Raw genomic sequence first — 18,780 nt, forward strand, 5'->3', positions numbered from 1 at the left:
AGCACCGATATCTTTAAGAAATTCCAAAGAACTTCTAACACATTTAGATATTTTTATGTAGTTTTGTGATATTCAGCGAAGTTCCGAGTACTTTAAGGACGATCAGAAAGCTTCGAAACAATCCCATTAACTTAAGTGAATTTGCAGCAACTTAAAAGGAGCTTATATGTTCAGAGAGCGATCATAATGTTTATATAACTTAAGGAAAATTGTGGAAGCTTCAAGGCAATCCAATTCATTTCAGCAAAAAAGCGGGTTCTCATATTTTTTTAGAATTTCAGGTATAAGTCTAGAGATTTATAAGGAAAATCAGAAATCTGTTGGGAGGTCTAGACTGTTGAAGAAGTTATGGATTAGAGTTGATAATTTATCGGCAGTTCCATGTATTGCAGAAAATTTTGAGAACTTCAATGATTATCATAGCACTATATTAAGTATTTCCCTTTATTCCAATAAAATTGCAGAAACTTAAAAAAGTTTCAGAAATTTCAGAAAATCTTCGAAAATTTCACAGTGGTGCAGAGATTATTCTAAAAATTCATTATGAAGACTTTTATAAATGCTCTAAAAAATATCACCAGAATATTCTCGAAATTCCATTGAAATGACGTATGCATTGAAAAATATTTGAAAAAAAACTAATCTCGGATGGCGATGAAAAAAAAACGACAAAAGGTTATTCAATGGCACAAATTTTCCTTAAAACCTACGTTTAAAGGGTCCACCAGACATTTTCAATATAGCTGGTTTCTTCTAAAGGGTGATACGGTCAAAATTTGGTCAATATCAACTTGACGTATTTCTTTCAATTTTGCATTTAAAAAACCTGAACACCCCTCATTTTGAAGGTGTGTGTGTGTAGAATGTTGCTCCTATTTTGATTTTGGAATTCACTCTTCAGTTGTCAAAATGCCGTCCAAGCAAGAAGAGCAGCGTATCAAAATTTTGCTCGCGCATCGCGAAAATCCGAGCTACTCGCACGCAAAGTTGGCAAAATCGCTAAAAGTTGCCAAATCAACCGTTACAAATGTAATTAAAGTGTTTGGGGAACGTTTGTCGACAGCCAGGAAGTCTGGATCGGGGAGAAATCGAAAACCGGAAGCCGCTGAGACGACAAAGAGAGTTGCCGGTAGTTTCAAGCGAAACCCTAACCTCTCTCTCCGAGATGCCGCAAATAAGCTGGGTGTATCGTCTACAACCGTGCATCGAGCCAAAAAACGAGCCGGACTATCGACTTACAAGAAGGTAGTGACTCCAAATCGCGATGATAAACAAAATACGACGGCCAAAGCGCGATCCCGGAGGCTGTACACGACGATGCTGACGAAGTTTGACTGCGTGGTAATGGACGACGAAACCTACGTCAAAGCCGACTACAAGCAGTTTCCGGGACAGGAGTTTTATACGGCAAAAGGAAGGGGAAAGGTAGCAAATGTTTTCAAGCACATGAAACTGTCAAAGTTCGCAAAGAAATATCTGGTTTGGCAAGCCATCTGTACCTGTGGCTTGAAAAGCAGCATTTTCATAGCTTCCGGGACTGTCAACCAAGAAATTTACGTGAAAGAGTGTTTGAATAAACGTCTGCTGCCTTTCCTGAAGAAACACGGTTGGTCCGTACTGTTTTGGCCGGATTTGGCATCTTGCCATTACGGTAAAAAGGCCATGGAGTGGTACGCCACCAACAACGTGCAGGTGGTTCCCAAGGACAAGAACCCTCCCAACACGCCAGAGCTCCGCCCAATTGAGAAATACTGGGCTATTGTCAAGCGGAACCTAAAGAAGACCAAAAAAACTGCTAAGGGCGAGTAGCAGTTCAAGGCAAACTGGCTTTCTGCGGCGAAGAAGGTGGACAAGGTGGCTGTACAAAATCTGATGGCAGGGGTCAAGCGTAAGGCCCGGCAATTCAGATTTGGAAAAGCGGAAGCCTAACTGAATATTTTTTCTGAATTTTATACTAATTGAACTTGAAAAAGAAATTTAATTTGATTTTTTAAATAAACGATTTCACCGATTTACACGCGTTTTCCCTTGACCAAATTTTGACCGTATCACCCTTTATTAAGCCTTCTACAAAATTGTTTCGGCCTTGTGTTAGTTGACTGGAACCTTCGACATGGCCGATGAAAAGATGGATGTCGGCATGTTTTTCTGCTCTTTCGTGGTCCTGGCGATCAGCTGCTCCTCCGTTTTGGTCAAGAAATTATTGGAATAGATCATCCGTTTGAGGTTCGCCCAAAAATGTTCTATCGATCGCAGCAGGGGATTGGCAGTTTTCCACGACCATGACGTCGCGCTTCGCCGGAACAATGTTTTTCACCAGCACCTTCAGCCGCTCCTTCTATGGGTTATAGCCGGCCTCGACTGACGCTTCTGCATAACAATGTCCATCTTGTCCAGGTACTTCTTCACCATTTGGCCGGTTGCTCTGACGTCCCGGCCCAAAGTGCGAAACGATGAGACCACCTTGACCTCGGTCTTCCTCTTCTGCAGCACTTTACGGTCGCGCAGCATCGTCGGGCGGCCGGAACCTTTCGACGCTCTCACCTTTCTCCAGAAGAGGGAGGATGTTGTAAATGCCGGATCGGCTATATTCGACGGACACGAAGTGCCTCACGATGCCCATCTTCTTCGCTCCGGGTGGAGCTGGCAGTACAAATAAACCATCGAGCGTAGTTGCTTGACTGTTTTCACCATGCTGCAAATCAACTGATAACGCTGTCATTTTTTTTCTGTACACAACCTACACAGCAGGGTTGCTATGATTGAATTCACCACCAGGTAGCAGGGTAATCGCATACGTTATTCCTCAAAATTTTGTTGGAATTATTCACGAAATTTGTTTGGAATTCTCCTGAGTAAGAAATCCTTTGGAAAAATTCTTAGAATTGTCATTGAATTCATTTCAGATTTCCTTTTGAATCTCACTTCTTCCCTTGGAATTCTACTCACATTAAAAATTCTATGTATTCATTAACATTTCTCCTCAAAAAATTCCTTAGATTTCTCCTCATAATTTGTTTGGTAAACTCTTTGAAGATCTCCGGGAGTTACTCTTAGATTTAATTGTAATCCTCCTTTTAGCATTTACCTCACCCCCTAGGTATTATCCAAAAATGCCCACTTATGGACTTATGCTTCTGTTTAGATTTCTCCCGCAAACCTTATGAAATTTCCCTCAGAATGCCTTGGAATTTCCTTTAAAGTTCACAGGAGTTCTGCTCCTCAGAAATTCCCATGAGTAATTATTAAAATATACTTTGAATTCAATTCAGAGTTTTCTTGAAATTCTACTCGATAAGCAACTCGCCACATGAAATCGAAAATTCCTCAGAACTACCTTGAAAACAGATTGCACTTGATGTTTTTCTCAAAGATTTTTTCCCAAAACTCCCTTTGGAATGAGGTCGTTAGAAATTATAATAATTATAATAACTAAGCAAAGAATTTTACTCCAGATTCTTGAAAATTCATAGAAGTATTATAGCTTTTAAGTACAGAATTTCAAAAAGTTTAAAATGTGTGAGAACTATGCATATTGCAAAAATAAAGTAAGAGGTTATATCCAAGGCACGACCGTAGATTTGACATAGGATAACGTACTCGGTATCAATATTCGACGACTGTGCTAGGGAAACCACTTTTTCCCATCACGGAAATGCCTCGATTTCTGATGACAAAATTTCACATTTTCGTGCACAAAACGCACGGAATTTTTGGTTTATTAAATGGATAATAAAAAAAAGGGAATATTGATTGGAGGAACTCCTTGCTAAAATATTCCAATAGCGAAATATTCGCGATCAATCATATAAATTCGAGATAGTTTTTTTAGCGTCCTGAAGAAAACCTTACCTTAATTCGAAGTGTTTCTGGTCATTTCGAGAATGTTTATGTACCACTTCAAACCAGTCTTCACGAAACATAGACGGCGGTGAGCTTGAGTTTCAATTTCTTCAGTGCACGTTCATTGAACGCGCATGTTACCTTTCGAACTCAGGTGTACTCTGCACATCGAACGTGATACTTCGTACCTGTACGCAAGTGTGAACATTGAGGCTTGCTAGGTTGCAACAGAAAGGGCAGATGAAATCGATGAACGCTTCTTATACGCCTTTAGCCTACACATCTTTCATAGTAATAACAGACGAGAGGTGAACATTCCAGTCTGATATACTCAAAGTTCATGGTTCGAGGTTGAATTATTCAGTAGAAAATTATTTATTGAATTATTTAATGAACCAAATTACCAAATTCATAAAATTGTGGAACACATTATCAAATAACCAGTAGGAGAATTATTTATGGGATTTGTTGAAATTTACTTATGGCAGCTGATAGCTGATATCGCATGATAGCTTCGCAATAACAACCGCTTCCAGGGTACTTACCAGCAATAACTTCCTTTCAATAATAAATATTAGGATAAAAATTAGTTTTCCACCACGCTGAAAATGTACCGCGTTTGCCAGTCACATGAGCGCTTGAGTACGAACGATGTTTTTCAAACGCTAAAGCAAGCTATGTTAGAACGTAAACATTGCACTCATGCTGGGGTGCAAGTTCATTTGCCTGAGTGCATGCGTGAACATAGAGTGAATGCTCAGGTTAGTGCAAAAGCCTGCTTGCACATCAGTGCTTTGCTGCATCTTGAAGACTGCTTCAAACTGAATCCGATCAGTAGCGATGACGACCGGACACCACCACACATTGTGATTGAATAAGCACCGTTCGGCGGGACCAGATGCAATTCGATTTTGAAATCTGTGTTAGGGAAAGTGCTTTTTGCAGGCAATCGGTGATAATTTTACCACCATTACACCGGTTGGACATTTGTGTAATTTTCAATAGTGACATATTGAAAATTGATAAAGTGTTCATTTTAGCGGATTCATAGAAAAACTTCCAATCGATTGGCTTGTTTGGAATTAAAATCCATCCGCTATTGACAGAGCAATAAGAGGTCCAAACTTGACCACTTTTCGTAACGTGGCCGATTTTGGTTTTTTGCTGAAAGATGTAATCCTATGTCAAAAACATTTCAAGCTTCTCATTTTTAAAATTCATTTGTTACTGAAGATTAAGCCTTGAGCTCGTCAAACACATTGAACTTTATAGATCCAGAGTCTATAAAGTTCAATGTGTTTGACGAGTTCAAGTTTGCGTTTTTCCATATAACGGTGACCCATTAGTCTGATATAAAATTCGAAATGTTTGCTCCATCGTGCTCAAACGAGTTCAAATCGGATCCTCTTTAACCTCCCAAAATTCGAACTCATTTAGTAAAAACTGACTCGGCACAAATCATTTGAAGTTTATATCTATCTAACAATTCACCATACTGCTCTGGTTTAAAAGGTAATAATTGTGCGTGTAGGAAATTTTCTCAGCTACAGCTTTGTTCAACACTTTTCGATAAAATGTAAGGAACAAATTTTATTAATGATACAAGTCACTGATGTCTTATGACTATGCTCAATCAACTATTCAGCAGGCAACATTGCATTGGATTTCTGGCGCGTAGAATAGAGCAAAAAATCATGGCTACTATGTCACACTGTAGAATACAGTGTTGCTCACAAAACAGTTGCTGGATCATTCCAGAAGATTATCAGTCTCTTAACCAATTAATAACAATTTAAATTGACGTTTGGCTGCAAGTCAATTTTCTGCAGAGTTTTTGTTAAGAAAATTTCTCATAAGATTAGTTATAGAACTTTTTAACAGAGAGATATGGAAAAAGACTATAAGTCAGTGAACAAAAAGTTTGGATTTCCCAAAGTAATTTCAATATAAGCTACAAATGGTTTGTGCCAAGTCAGTTTCTTCCCAAATGAGCTTCAATTTTGAGAGGCTAATCAGGACCCGTTTTAAAACTTCTTGAGCAAGCTTGGAGCAAAAATTTCAAATTTTGCATCAGTCTAGTGGCCCACCCTACTCTACATGCATTGATTGATTACAGGATCTGTGCATCATTTATGTAAAACTCTAGCAGAATCTGACGTTTCCCGATTGGGTCTACTGGGTTAAACTCTCTAACGACTAGGGACATAAAAACCCACATTTTTCACTCCGTCCAACCGCGAAACCAAAAACATGCATGCATCCATTTTTTCCGCACTATATCAATTCAAATTGACACTATCAATAAATTTTGTTTTCCTTGTTCCACTTTCACCTTACAAGACGGAGGAGGCCTAATCCGAAAGCGATCCGGCCAACCAACCAACCGACCAACCTCCCCCGTACGGTCATATAACATCAACCCGCAACGGTGCACACCTATCGGAGTTCGTTTTTCACTACTTTCACTACTAAATACACACCAGCCGGACGGGAAAACATACGAACCAAATCCCAACACCTTGGCATCTCTCGCGTGACCAACCACACCGGACAACGACGCCTTCACCACGCAAAAAAAAAGAAAGAAACATACAAAAGCCCAGTCAAACTGCCCACCATAACACCGCTTGGCTAAACTTGAACTTGCTCAGAACTTGCACTCGGCTCATAAATTAAATTTTCCCCTTCGTTGCACTCCGGTTTTTCTTTTGAATTATCTACCTTTCAACCACCCCCACTAAGCTGATGCCGGTGCTGGACAAATCCTGGTTTCACTATCACACGGAAGCCCGGACCCGGAAGGGTCACCAAAGGAAAGTTGGGAAAGTGTACTTTTAACCCAATTTACGGGCGAACGTATGCGATATTTGTTTAGCAACTTTTTTTTTACCAAGAGGACAACTTTGTACAGAATGTCTGTCTTTTGTGTCACGCCGTGACTTCCCGTTTCGGTCACATGGTTCAAGCCTGTCGTCCCAGAACCCAGAATTCTATTGTCCCGGTGGAAACTTCCTCTTGGTCGTCTTGGCTGCAGTTAGACATTCCGTTTAAAAAAAAAAACCCTAAACTTTACACTTTATAACTCTTCGTTCAACAGTCCCACTCACATCAAAGTACCGGAATCGTTAAAAAGCTGTTTGTTTATCTAATTGTTATAACTTTTCTGACTGCCGTCCCATAGGACTCTCCCAAAAGCACGACCAACCAGACCCACCGAAACCATTTGCATTAGCACATCTTAATTATTCATCATGCTTCACGCCTCGGTTTCGGTTGCAATTTTTTTTTCCTTTACACCCACAAAAGTTTCCACCTTGTCTGTGCTGTGGTCGTCTGTGTGAATCTTACGAGAAGTAGTATTTCTTTATTTTTACTTTTATTACCCTGGATAATGAGCTCGTAGCACACGCTGCGGAGCACCAGCCAGCGCACACCCAATTGCGAATGTTGTGTGTTTCTTTATCTTAGCAACTCATACTCAGCAGCATCTCCTCCTTCACTAGGGGGGCGAGTCTTTATGCGACATGCTGGGTGGGGGAGAGGGGTGTTGAAGAAAATAGCATCGTTTGACAAATAATATGGCTGGCTTCGTTCGCTGTTACGACTCTGCTAAATGTTTGCGCAATTAATTTTAATATGTTTAATCTTTCTCCCTGAGACACGGTGGGATGGACTGATAGTTTCATCTGGTACGGTTCATTTAATGTGTGTAATTTTTGCTCATCAAAATTTTTATGTTTTCTTTCTATATCTCTCTATTTACAGATCCAATGAGGCCGAAAGTCAAATAGTGAGGTAAGTTGTGTCGGTGGTTTTCAAAGGATGTACATCCTATTCAGAAGGGGTAAATAAGCTGCATAGGAATCCCTCGTAGAGTGCGGTGGCGGTCAAAGACCCACCACTATATCTAGGATGTGCAATCGATAGCTGATTTTTGGCATGTCATTAATGTTAATCCTAAACTAGTCACCCACAAAGAATCAGATAGACTGCTTGGAGGAGAGCCTGCAAATAGCGGTGGGTGGACTATACCACCCATCGAACTATCAGGGAATTCTTGTATGTTGAATTTCTCGCTTTTGTCCTTAAATTATTTAAGGTTTTGGACCACACTTGGACGAGCATATGAAAAAGGGAAAATGCGAAAAACGTAAACAATTACTTTAAATCATCCAGAAAAATCAACAGCAACATCGGAAATTGTCTTTATTGAATTAGTTTGCGGGGGCGTTGCGGGAGTGATTTGATTATTTGATTCATGAGAAAAAGACGTTCAACGTCATTGTTTCCATTTGGCATGTTCAACTCTTCTTCAAAATTTTCTAGACCTGGTTTTCTAAGAATTACCAGAGCTGACTTTTAAAAAATCTAGAAAACTATTTTGAAAATTCCTTAAATCTTGCATTCATCGTCTTCAGAGCTTGGACTTGGAAATTTATACCGTTAACATTAAAATTTCTACATCCCGAACTACCGAAAACCTTTATGTGATGAATTCATAAAATTATTCATTGGTTTTTCATGTTTGTACTTCCCGAACAGTAAAGGGTGATACGGTCAAAATTTGGTCAAGGGAAAACGCGTGTAAATCGGTGACATCGTTTATTTAAAAAATCAAATTAAATTTATTTTTCAAGTTCAATTAGTATAAAATTCAGGAAAAATATTCAGTTAGGCTTCCGCTTTTCCAAATCCGAATTGCCGGGCCTTATGCTTGACCCCTGCCATCAGATTTTGTACAGCCACCTTGTCCACCTTCTTCGCCGCAGAAAGCCAGTTTGCCTTGAACTGCTGCTCGCCCTTAGCAGTTTTTTTGGTCTTCTTTAGGTTCCGCTTGACAATAGCCCAGTATTTCTCAATTGGGCGGAGCTCTGGCGTGTTGGGAGGGTTCTTGTCCTTGGGAACCACCTGCACGTTGTTGGCGGCGTACCACTCCATGGCCTTTTTACCGTAATGGCAAGATGCCAAATCCGGCCAAAACAGTACGGAACAACCGTGTTTCTTCAGGAAAGGCAGCAGACGTTTATTCAAACACTCTTTCACGTAAATTTCTTGGTTGACAGTCCCGGAAGCTATGAAAATGCTGCTTTTCAAGCCACAGGTACAGATGGCTTGCCAAACCAGATATTTCTTTGCGAATTTTGACAGTTTCATGTGCTTGAAAACATCTGCTACCTTTCCCCTTCCTTTTGCCGTATAAAACTCCTGTCCCGGAAGCTGCTTGTAGTCGGCTTTGACGTATGTTTCGTCGTCCATTACCACGCAGTCAAACTTCGTCAGCATAGTCGTGTACAGCCTCCGGGATCGCGCTTTGGCCGTCGTATTTTGTTTATCATCGCGATTTGGAGTCACTACCTTCTTGTAAGTCGATAGTCCGGCTCGTTTTTTGGCTCGATGCACGGTTGTAGACGATACACCCAGCTTATTTGCGGCATCTCGGAGAGAGAGGTTAGGGCTTCGCTTGAAACTACCGGCAACTCTCTTTGTCGTCTCAGCGGCTTCCGGTTTTCGATTTCCCCCCGATCCAGACTTCCTGGCTGTCGACAAACGTTCCCCAAACACTTTAATTACATTTGTAACGGTTGATTTGGCAACTTTTAGCGATTTTGCCAACTTTGCGTGCGAGTAGCTCGGATTTTCGCGATGCGCGAGCAAAATTTTGATACGCTGCTCTTCTTGCTTGGACGGCATTTTGACAACTGAAGAGTGAATTCCAAAATCAAAATAGAAGCAACATTCTACACACACACACCTTCAAAATGAGGGGTGTTCAGGTTTTTTTAATGCAAAATTGAAAGAAATACGTCAAGTTGATATTGACCAAATTTTGTCCGTATCACCCTTTATAAACGATACAGTTACAAGGGTTCAAAACCTAACACTATTTCGTCACACATTTTATTTTATTTGCACCCCAGCATAGACCACAAAGACGCAGTTCTACGTCAAAAAATTACGAGGTGATATACTTTTGTCCGGTATGTGAGGACAAGTACATAGGAGTTAACATCCGCAACTACCCCTCATAGTTTAGTGTGTAATGATGGAACCACTGTACAGTGGATGCCGAGTGTGACAACTCTCGTATCGGCATCCATTGAGTAGTCTACATTCGATTAGATAACTCACGTTTTATCGAGTGGATACAATTGGATTCCCGTGTCAAGTGATTTCTTATTTGTTCCTTTTGGTTGGGTAGCTGGGATACCACACGGTATGAGGGATGACCCCCTTACAATTTAAAATTCAAATAGAAATACTCTTTTTTTTTTAATTCTTTATTTGAGAGATTTTTAGCCATAGGCTAGTTCATCTCTCATAAAAATACTCGAATTCAGTTTAAAGAATACGAGTCAGAGAATTTCAGATTTAGCTCAAAACAGATTCCAGAGAGGTTGTTCTCAAACCACATTAACGGTGTTTGTCACTGCCATTATTCATCCTATAATGTGGTGTGATATGTCGCAGAATAACTATCACTAGTATGCACAAAAAGGGTGACAAATAACTCCGAAACTGGCACCCCATGTAACAATTTGATGCTTAACAAGTGTTGTTTCAACGATTTCAATTCAGCCTTTGTTTGAATAATTGTTGTACTTAGACCACGTTAACCTTTGTCCAGCTTTTAAACATCTAAATCTTGTGTTTTTGATCAGTAGAAAGATTAACAGTTACATGAATTATGAGCTTTTTAAAGCATTAAATAACAGTCTTTTCCAACCCTTGTTCAGCTTTCTAGTTATTTCAAAAAAATAATGTAAGACGCTTCGTATCTTATATTTTTATGAGGCTGCTTTACCATGTTGCAGACTAATTCGATTTATCATTTATATTGTTATGATATGTCTAAAAATTACATTTGCATTTTGGGATTCAAACCGGCAGTCGTTGATTTACAGGCGTCAACTATAATACCTACTAGAACAATTAAGCATATTTGTGGCAAAAGGTATCATCACGTCAAATTCAAGTTGATTAATAGCAACCGGGAGAGTATTATACTGCAATGCAGAAGTGTAAACAACAACTGATGACAGTAAAACATTCCTCTCATTTTCAAGTGCAGTTAACACAATGTGGACACAAGTGCGCGATTTATTTCGATTGCCATTAGAATGCTATTTTAGTGTCATAATTGAGTTATATTTTTGGAATGCGGTCTGAAAATTCAAAGTGGTGAACAGTCAAAACACAGGAATACAAATGTTAATACAACTTCCGACGTCGTCGCAGTCCACTTCTACCTGGAGCTATTCCTAAAAAGCTCCTCTTCCTTGTCTCTACTGCTGGCGCTGCTTGGGAATAGAAAGGTAGGCAGTGAATTCAGAAGAACTTAAATGTCGGAAATGCAACAAGTGACACATATTATTCAATCAGGCTATCAAAATATGTGTAGCGCATTGCTGATTTGTCGAGTAGTTTGAAGTTTAAAATAAGTCTTTTTCAGTCTTTAGATCAGCTTACTAACTGAGGTTGAATTATGGGGATACAATTAGCTTTATGCACTACTAATCAACTGTATGTAATCAGCCTGGTGTTAATCAGCTTCTGTTCTTAATGTTCACCTTGAATTTTTACTTGAGACTGTCGATCATTTCCACGCCAAATAGCAAATCGGTTGGACACGACTCTCTTCGATTTGAATGAAACTTTGCACATAGGTGGGTTGCTACCCAAGATGAAATTTTCCGAAAAACAAATTGTTAATTTTTCCGGAATAATTTTGTATAAGGGATGATGTAAAAAATGTGTAAACCCAAGATTTGAAATTTATCTAAATTCAACTCAACTCTACCAGTGATTGGCAGTACCCTCTCTCATTCCAAATTACACTAATTGAGTGTAAAGATTTTGACTTATTAGACATCTTTGCTCAGTCTTCCGGTAAAAACTGGTTAATTTTTTTCGTTTTTTTTCGAAAACTAATGAATTGAAAATGATAAAGCCAGACGCAAATTCATTCAATTAAGGGAATGGTATAAATTTCGCCGAGCAAACACTGAACTATCGAACACGGCTTATTGTATTGTTAAAATGCATGCAATATTAAAATGCATGTTGTAACTATTAAATTTTAAAACGGTAATGAGGGTCGTCTTAACCATCCTTGGGGAACCTGGTCTATTTTTAATTGCGGGGCCCCCTACACTAATGCAAATAATCGTAATAATTTCTTAAGGCTCGACTTATGAACGACACATATGAATTTCATAAGCGTGACTTATGAATGATTTTCGTCCAAAATTAGGTAATTCGTATAGGCAACACACGTAGCCTCAACGTCCATAGTTCGATTCCAGTCTGCTTCGTTTTATTATTTTTAGCCATATTATTCATAAGGTAAATCTATGAAGATCATACCGATTTCTTGTGGCAAAAAGTCATAAGTAGTTCTTATGGAATTCTTACGTTAGGTTGCCTCAGTGTGGAATTCTAAAGTTTTTTTGCCTCAGTGTATGATTTGACATAAATTTTCGGATTCTAGCATACATCCAATACAAATAGGTTGCGTTAATCTTTTTTCGATTTAATTTCTATTTCAAACCAGCTCTCAATTTATTTATTGCTGTTTTTTTAGCAGTTGGTGATTAATTAAATATTCTGAGGATTTTTTCCAATTTTTGGGAAAACTAATTTCTAAAATAAAAATTTTGGTTTCATCACGCCAACAAGTCCACGATTTGGATTTATATAATGCTTTAAAACCTTGATAAAACTTACTACTCGGGTTCATTTCATGTGTCAGTAATTAGTTTGTACAACATATCTTCTTCTGCCCCCCCCCCCTTCCCCCTCTAGCTTACACCATATTATGAAATGCACAACTTTACCGAAGAAACCCTCTTCCTAGGATGCTCTATTTAAATGATAAAATCAAGTGCATTCTAGGCGGTGAGAGCAAGAACTAGACAGAAACCATAAAAAGTTGGTGCTTTGTAAACCGTGCAACTTTGGCGAAGACCCTAGAGGTGTAGAAAATGTGCCCACGGCTGCAAAGATTTTGGCCACATTACCGGCCTAACTGCACTAATTTTCTTCTGGATGGATGTAATGTCGGCCTAAATGCCCATAATTCGAACCCATACATAAATATTGCAATCGAATAAATTTTCAATAGCGATTAAAAATATCCATTATTACCGTCCCAATGACGCGTTCATCTAGATAAAATTGATGAATAGCAAATTTTTAGCGATGGGCCCAATATAAGATCCATAGGTCAACATTATAGACATTTCCCCTATGTGAGATATTTTATTTTTTTATTTTCATGTTATTGCGTTTTCTATGAATATTTAGACGATATGTGGTGGCTGCCAAAATTTTCTTTGGATTTTATAACTCTTACAGTTTCAGCTTTTCCTTGTCGTTTTCGTGGGCAAATGAATTCACCAACTAGTTTTGTTATGTAAACATGATCAGCTAGAAGCTTGATATCAAAGGAGTCAAAGCATAAAAATCTCTGGTCACGTCTTCCTTCGAAAGGAAAGTAATGCCGTTGGTCCGCAGGTGTGGAAGCTGCCTTCCTGCACATTCGATTGCCGTCAATGGATGGCAATCGATGTCCGTCGGTGATTGGCACTATATTGCGGAACAGAGACCGACGTTTAATAAAGGAAAAGAAAAAGAAGAAGAAGGAGAAAGGAGTCAAAAGTAAACATCCGAAGAAGTGTCATTGAAACGAAGCGTTATATATATAATCCACGGTAGAACGGTAAGAGCAAAAAGCGAAATAGGGGAAATGCAAGTAATGTCGGCCTAAGTGTCCCTAATTTGGGCCCATACATAAATTCAGCAATCGACTAAATTTTCAATAGCAACCATAAATATCCATTAGTAACGTCCCAATAACGCGTTCATCTAGATAAAATTGATAAATAGCAGATTTTTAGCGATGGGCCCAATCTTAGATCCATAGGCCAACATTAGAGACATTTCCCCTATGAGATCGATGAAATTAAAATCACTCCAGTCTAACCAGAGTTTAAAGTCTCTCGAGTCTACGACCGGAGGTCAGATGGTGTTATCTATAGTCGCTATATTTATAGTTTGGCGAAAATAATCTCGGGAACCAATTGAGCTGTCAACTAGCGGTACCAATCGAGCATATCACGACCAACAACAGAAAAGAGCACATCAGCTTTTGCGAACAAAACTTCGGAAACACTTTTCTTATGAATCAAGATTCGTCTACGCAAACAAACACTATCATTTGGTTGGGGAAAGTTTCCTCTATGCGATGATGCTGTTAATTTGCGTTCGGTTGGCGTGGAAATAACTATCAAAGTTTTGTTTAGAAAAGTTGATAGTACCTTTTCAATCGCATCACGTCGCGTCACTTCGTCGAGTCACTCTAACCACACCATAACGGCTAACTTTGAATTCGAGAATTTTCAGATCTTTCATGGAATTTTGGGGTGGACTCGGCTCAAAAAATAGTTCACATTGTAATTTCAGCGGAAGACAGTTTTAATCCTTTTTGCCCCTAAAATTCCCACTGTGCACTGTTTTAGCGTCGATGACAACGCCTGACACACCAACGTCGGGATTATCCTTTTGGTAGGCTGTTTCGAGAAGCTGCGCCCGAAGGTAATCGCATTTAGTAGTTTCAATTTAACACCAGCAAAAAAAACCTACTCTTAAGCATATTCTACCCAAAATTAAGTTTAATTCACGTAAATATGAGAATATGCAATTTACTCAAAAGTAACTTATTGGGCTGAACTATACCTTTGGGTCGAATCTCTCGTTTGTTTTTTGACAACAATAAAGAGTGCAAGTGAGAGGCTGAACTCAATATTAAGTAAAAATAACTCAAATTTTGGGTAGTATTTTTTCTCTGTGCGTTAAAAGCAGACTCTTGAAATATGACCAAATAACATTCATGACTCATGAGTATGGTATGAAATCCATTCCAGACATCGCACGTCATGAATGCTCATTTACCTCACCTCAAGCACGCAAAGTCGTATTTCGCACCCAAATTGGACGTTATTAAATTTAATTTCAAAACAAGCATATGATTCATCTCGTCGCTTATGAATTCCCCAAATTACGTTCCTTTCGTCCTCCGAGCCCAATTAGTGCTAATGGACACGCAAGCGTGCTAATTTTAGTAGAACCAAGTCCAGACGAAATCTGCCCAGCCACGAACGAACGAATGCCCATCCCCAGAGTATCTGGGATTGCCTGCGTGCTAAAAATATACTTTTCACTTTTTTTTATTTTTTGTTGCCTCCTGCCAGGCTGTCGGCATCTTTGTCCATTCCCTGTGTAATGATTTTAATTTCTTAGATAAACACATAAAACGAAATGAACGAGCCGGGTTTTCTCACACACAAACTGCAACCGTGGGGCTCTCGAAAGGGGTTCTTTTGGCGCGATAAAGAGCACACACAGCTTCCCAGTTTCCATAAAATGACAGATAATTGATACTATCCTCTCTAAACGATCTGCCGCGAAATAGGATGGAGCAGCGCAAAAAAAAATCCAGCCGCAGGCTAGATCGGAAGCTCCAGCATTCGCGTTGCATCTCGAAGTTCTCACAAGATAAGACCGAAAACAACAATCATCTTCATTACATTCGTTCTGGCTGCCGAGGGGGGTAACGACTGACAACTACCACCACCATCACCACCACTGAACTGCAACTGATGCTGTCGCTTGTCTCAAGAATGGAGAAGAAGATGCTTTTAATGTCTTAATATCTTCCAAGAAGTCAGGGCTGCTGCGTAAGCCTGCCAGCATCAAGCGGCGGCCGCGCAGAAATGTTATGAACGTAAAATCTCTTAATTAATGGCTTTATAGGGTAGTAAAAAATTTGCACGCCCCGTGATGATGTCCACCTCACGATGAAATTCTGAATCAACATTCAGCGTGCGTCAATTCGTCGGTGGTTTGTCAGTCTTCGTCCGTCAGTCGTCAGTGTTCTGAAAATTATCTTTTTACCAATTAATCCGAGAACGAAGCGAACATGCACCGCTCGTCAAAAGTGCAACCACCAACAAACACAGCGAGTTAGCGTGATCCCATCGTTCATCAACTTCGTAAGCGCAATCAGGCTTCAGCGGAAAGGAGGGGACCTCAATAAATTATCAATTGTCAAATGAGTTCTAGCAATCGTCCCATTATTTTAGGAAATATACTAGCTAAAAACATATCCACAAATATTTCATTAGTAAGAAAGAGCCAACAATCATTATTTGTTATTTATTGCTACCAAAACGAAAACCTGTCAAGATAGCAAATAGAGTTTTTCTTAATTTACAATTTGTAACAACCACTCACTTCGATTTCAGCCAAAACAAAAAGCTTCTAAGTAACATTGTCAATGCCTTACAGCTTTAATTGGGTTTTATTAAAGTTTTATCAGAGCAAGCATTTTTTCATTTAGTTGTATTAAATAATCAACAAAATCCGATTGGACATTCCTCTATTTATGGTTTTTATAATATTGCACATCGTTTTCCAGTCTATAACAAAGCCATATTTTTATCCAAACTAAAGATTGAACACGAAAAAATCCGGACACGAAAATCTTGCTGGGGTGATACTCTAAGGAAGCCTTAGCGTGATACTTCAAAGGCACAAATGTCAGCATCCACAAAACATACAAATTTGAAATTGCTACTCTCTGTTTGTAGTAGAACAGCAAACAAGGAGTAGCAATTTCAAATTTGTATGTTTTGTGGAAGCTGACATTTGTGCCTTTAAAGTTTTACGCTAAGGCTTCCTTAGAGTATCACCTTAAAAATGCGTTTCATTTTTTGTAGTTCAATGTTACAGCTATACATTAGTAGGCATTATGCTTATTGTATGACCATTGTTTCAGTTTTCTTTCTTACCATAGGCAATTGCTCGATCTTTTCATCGTACACGGTTCATCATCTTCTGCCAAATTCCATTTCCGCTTGAAATCCATCAGGCCAATTGCAGTTCCAACTTTTTTCTTCAGTCTGTGCTTCAAATTGACCAGTATTCCTCAATTGGCCTTAGTTCCGGAGTATTGGTCGGATTCATCTTCTTGGGAACCACTGTGACGCCAATTTTCGCTGAACCCAAGGGGTAAGTCACTCAGCACATTGTATCGATTAGCTTGGGACCGAAGATAGTACCAGAGCTGAGCCAAAAAGTTGACCACGTTTCTTCGGGACCTACTTGTCTTAGAGTTACCTCTATGATTGTACCGCAATTGGATTCGGCAAAGCTTGGGCACATCCATCGGCACAACTTTGGCACAATCTTGTAGGCATTGGATTGTTGTAAATAAAAATGGAGCACTGCTGGACAACTATCATTGAAGTTGTTCACAACATTACGTGCTGTATGACTGACTGAGGAAATCAGATCAGGAGATTACTTATAAATCTAAATACGAAATGTAGGTTCTAGAGTGTGCTCAATAGAAAAAAAGCAGTTATTTAGACCCCATTAATACCCTTAATTCAAACAATGCTGCAACTCATACAAAACAAACTACAGAAGTATATTCATCATACTCTATACCCGAGCAAAGTCGGTTAACAAAATGAAAGCAAATCGATATTAAAGTGTGCAGTTCCTATCATAATGAAAACTCATTTTGATTTCAAATGTCGCGACATAAGTCTGACATCATATTGTGCTTTCATTATGCAGTCAAGACTTTGTAAATGAAAGCAACTTAACTTGAAGTTCTGCTGTTAACGTCTTGTTTAAAATTTAATTGAAGTTCATCTGTCGTTGAACTAATGATTATTGTTTATTTGTTTTGTTTAACACATTTTAAGTCATTTGTGACTTGCCCGGGGTGAGATTTGAGCCCAAGTCTTTCAGCGTGAGAAGCATGAATGCTAACCATTTACTCCAGGCCCGTATTCAGTTAAACATTATGAATGCAAAATCAGTAATCAAATTGATTTCATTGAAAGCAGGATTAGTTTTCCGTTTGCTTCAACAGTGTAAAATTTTGCTCTCATTTTTGCTGTGTTAACCGTTAAGTCAACCAAAATGAGATCAACTGGAGTATTCAAAATAAGTTACATCATAACAGCAAATTTTGATTTCAATTTGATCTCCAGCTTTGCTCGGGTAGTCAGTCTCCAAAAAATTTCCCCACCGGTTCCAACTCTTTCCTGTAGCTGATAGACCGTTGCTTTTCACATCTCGAAAGGCTAGATTTCTGGTCTGCCGTTTAGGGCATTATAAAATCCTAAAACATATGACTTTTATTAGCATGATTGACTGCCCATGGTTGCTACTCTGTTATTGCCAGATCAGCCGTAATTACACCGAGAACCAATAGACGATGCCAGGGACTAGCAATCATCCTCAATGTATAAAAACTGGTGATTTCAAAATAAGCAATACCAGCGCCGGTCGCGCCCGAACACAGGTCAAGAAAGGAAGGGGTAGGAATGTGTTGACGTGATACACGCGTTGATGGAAGCCGAGAACACATCTGCACTTCCACGAGGAATCACTGGGATATTGGGTAATATCATAGAGGTAACTCTAAGACTAGAAGGTCCCGAAATAACGTACTTGACTTTTTGGCCCAGCTCTGGTACTCTCTTCGGTCCCAAGCTAATGGATTCACCCCTGGAAACATAGGAAAATCCACTAACCCCTCATTTTATCTGTCAAATTTTCATAGCGAATCAAAACAAACATTGTGTAGTAGTAGAATTTCGACAAGAATGCGGTACGTTAATCGTTTGCTTGGGACCAATAGGCTAGTCAAGTAGTGAGCCAATTTAAAATCGTTAGTTTCGTATTGATTGTTGGTAATATGGTTGGGTTTACAGCAGGGTTCGTTTTGGTAAACGATAAGCTGAATTGATGTCCTAACGATCATATAACGTGCGTAAGAGCTTGGGATTGAACCCATGGTCTTCTGCTCAGTAAGCAAAAACGTTTCCCACTAGACAGACGAGCTCTTTTTTAATCATCGAG

General features: G+C 39.2%; 1 protein-coding gene across 1 annotated transcript in view; it reads left to right on the plus strand.

The window, feature by feature from the left end:
- Positions 1–18,780, plus strand: part of LOC135697532 (uncharacterized) — a 336,829-nt gene that overhangs the window by 273,194 nt on the left and 44,855 nt on the right. Inside the window, exon 4 of the mRNA XM_065217290.1 lies at positions 7,609–7,638. The gene's annotated coding sequence lies outside the window, so the exon portion shown is untranslated. The remainder of the gene's footprint in view (positions 1–7,608; positions 7,639–18,780) is intronic.

This window comes from Ochlerotatus camptorhynchus, unplaced genomic scaffold (assembly GCF_037179485.1).
Source record: "Ochlerotatus camptorhynchus isolate MF236.1 unplaced genomic scaffold, CSIRO-AGI_Acam_v1.1 ptg000071l, whole genome shotgun sequence".
Classification (NCBI taxonomy): domain Eukaryota; kingdom Metazoa; phylum Arthropoda; class Insecta; order Diptera; family Culicidae; genus Ochlerotatus; species Ochlerotatus camptorhynchus.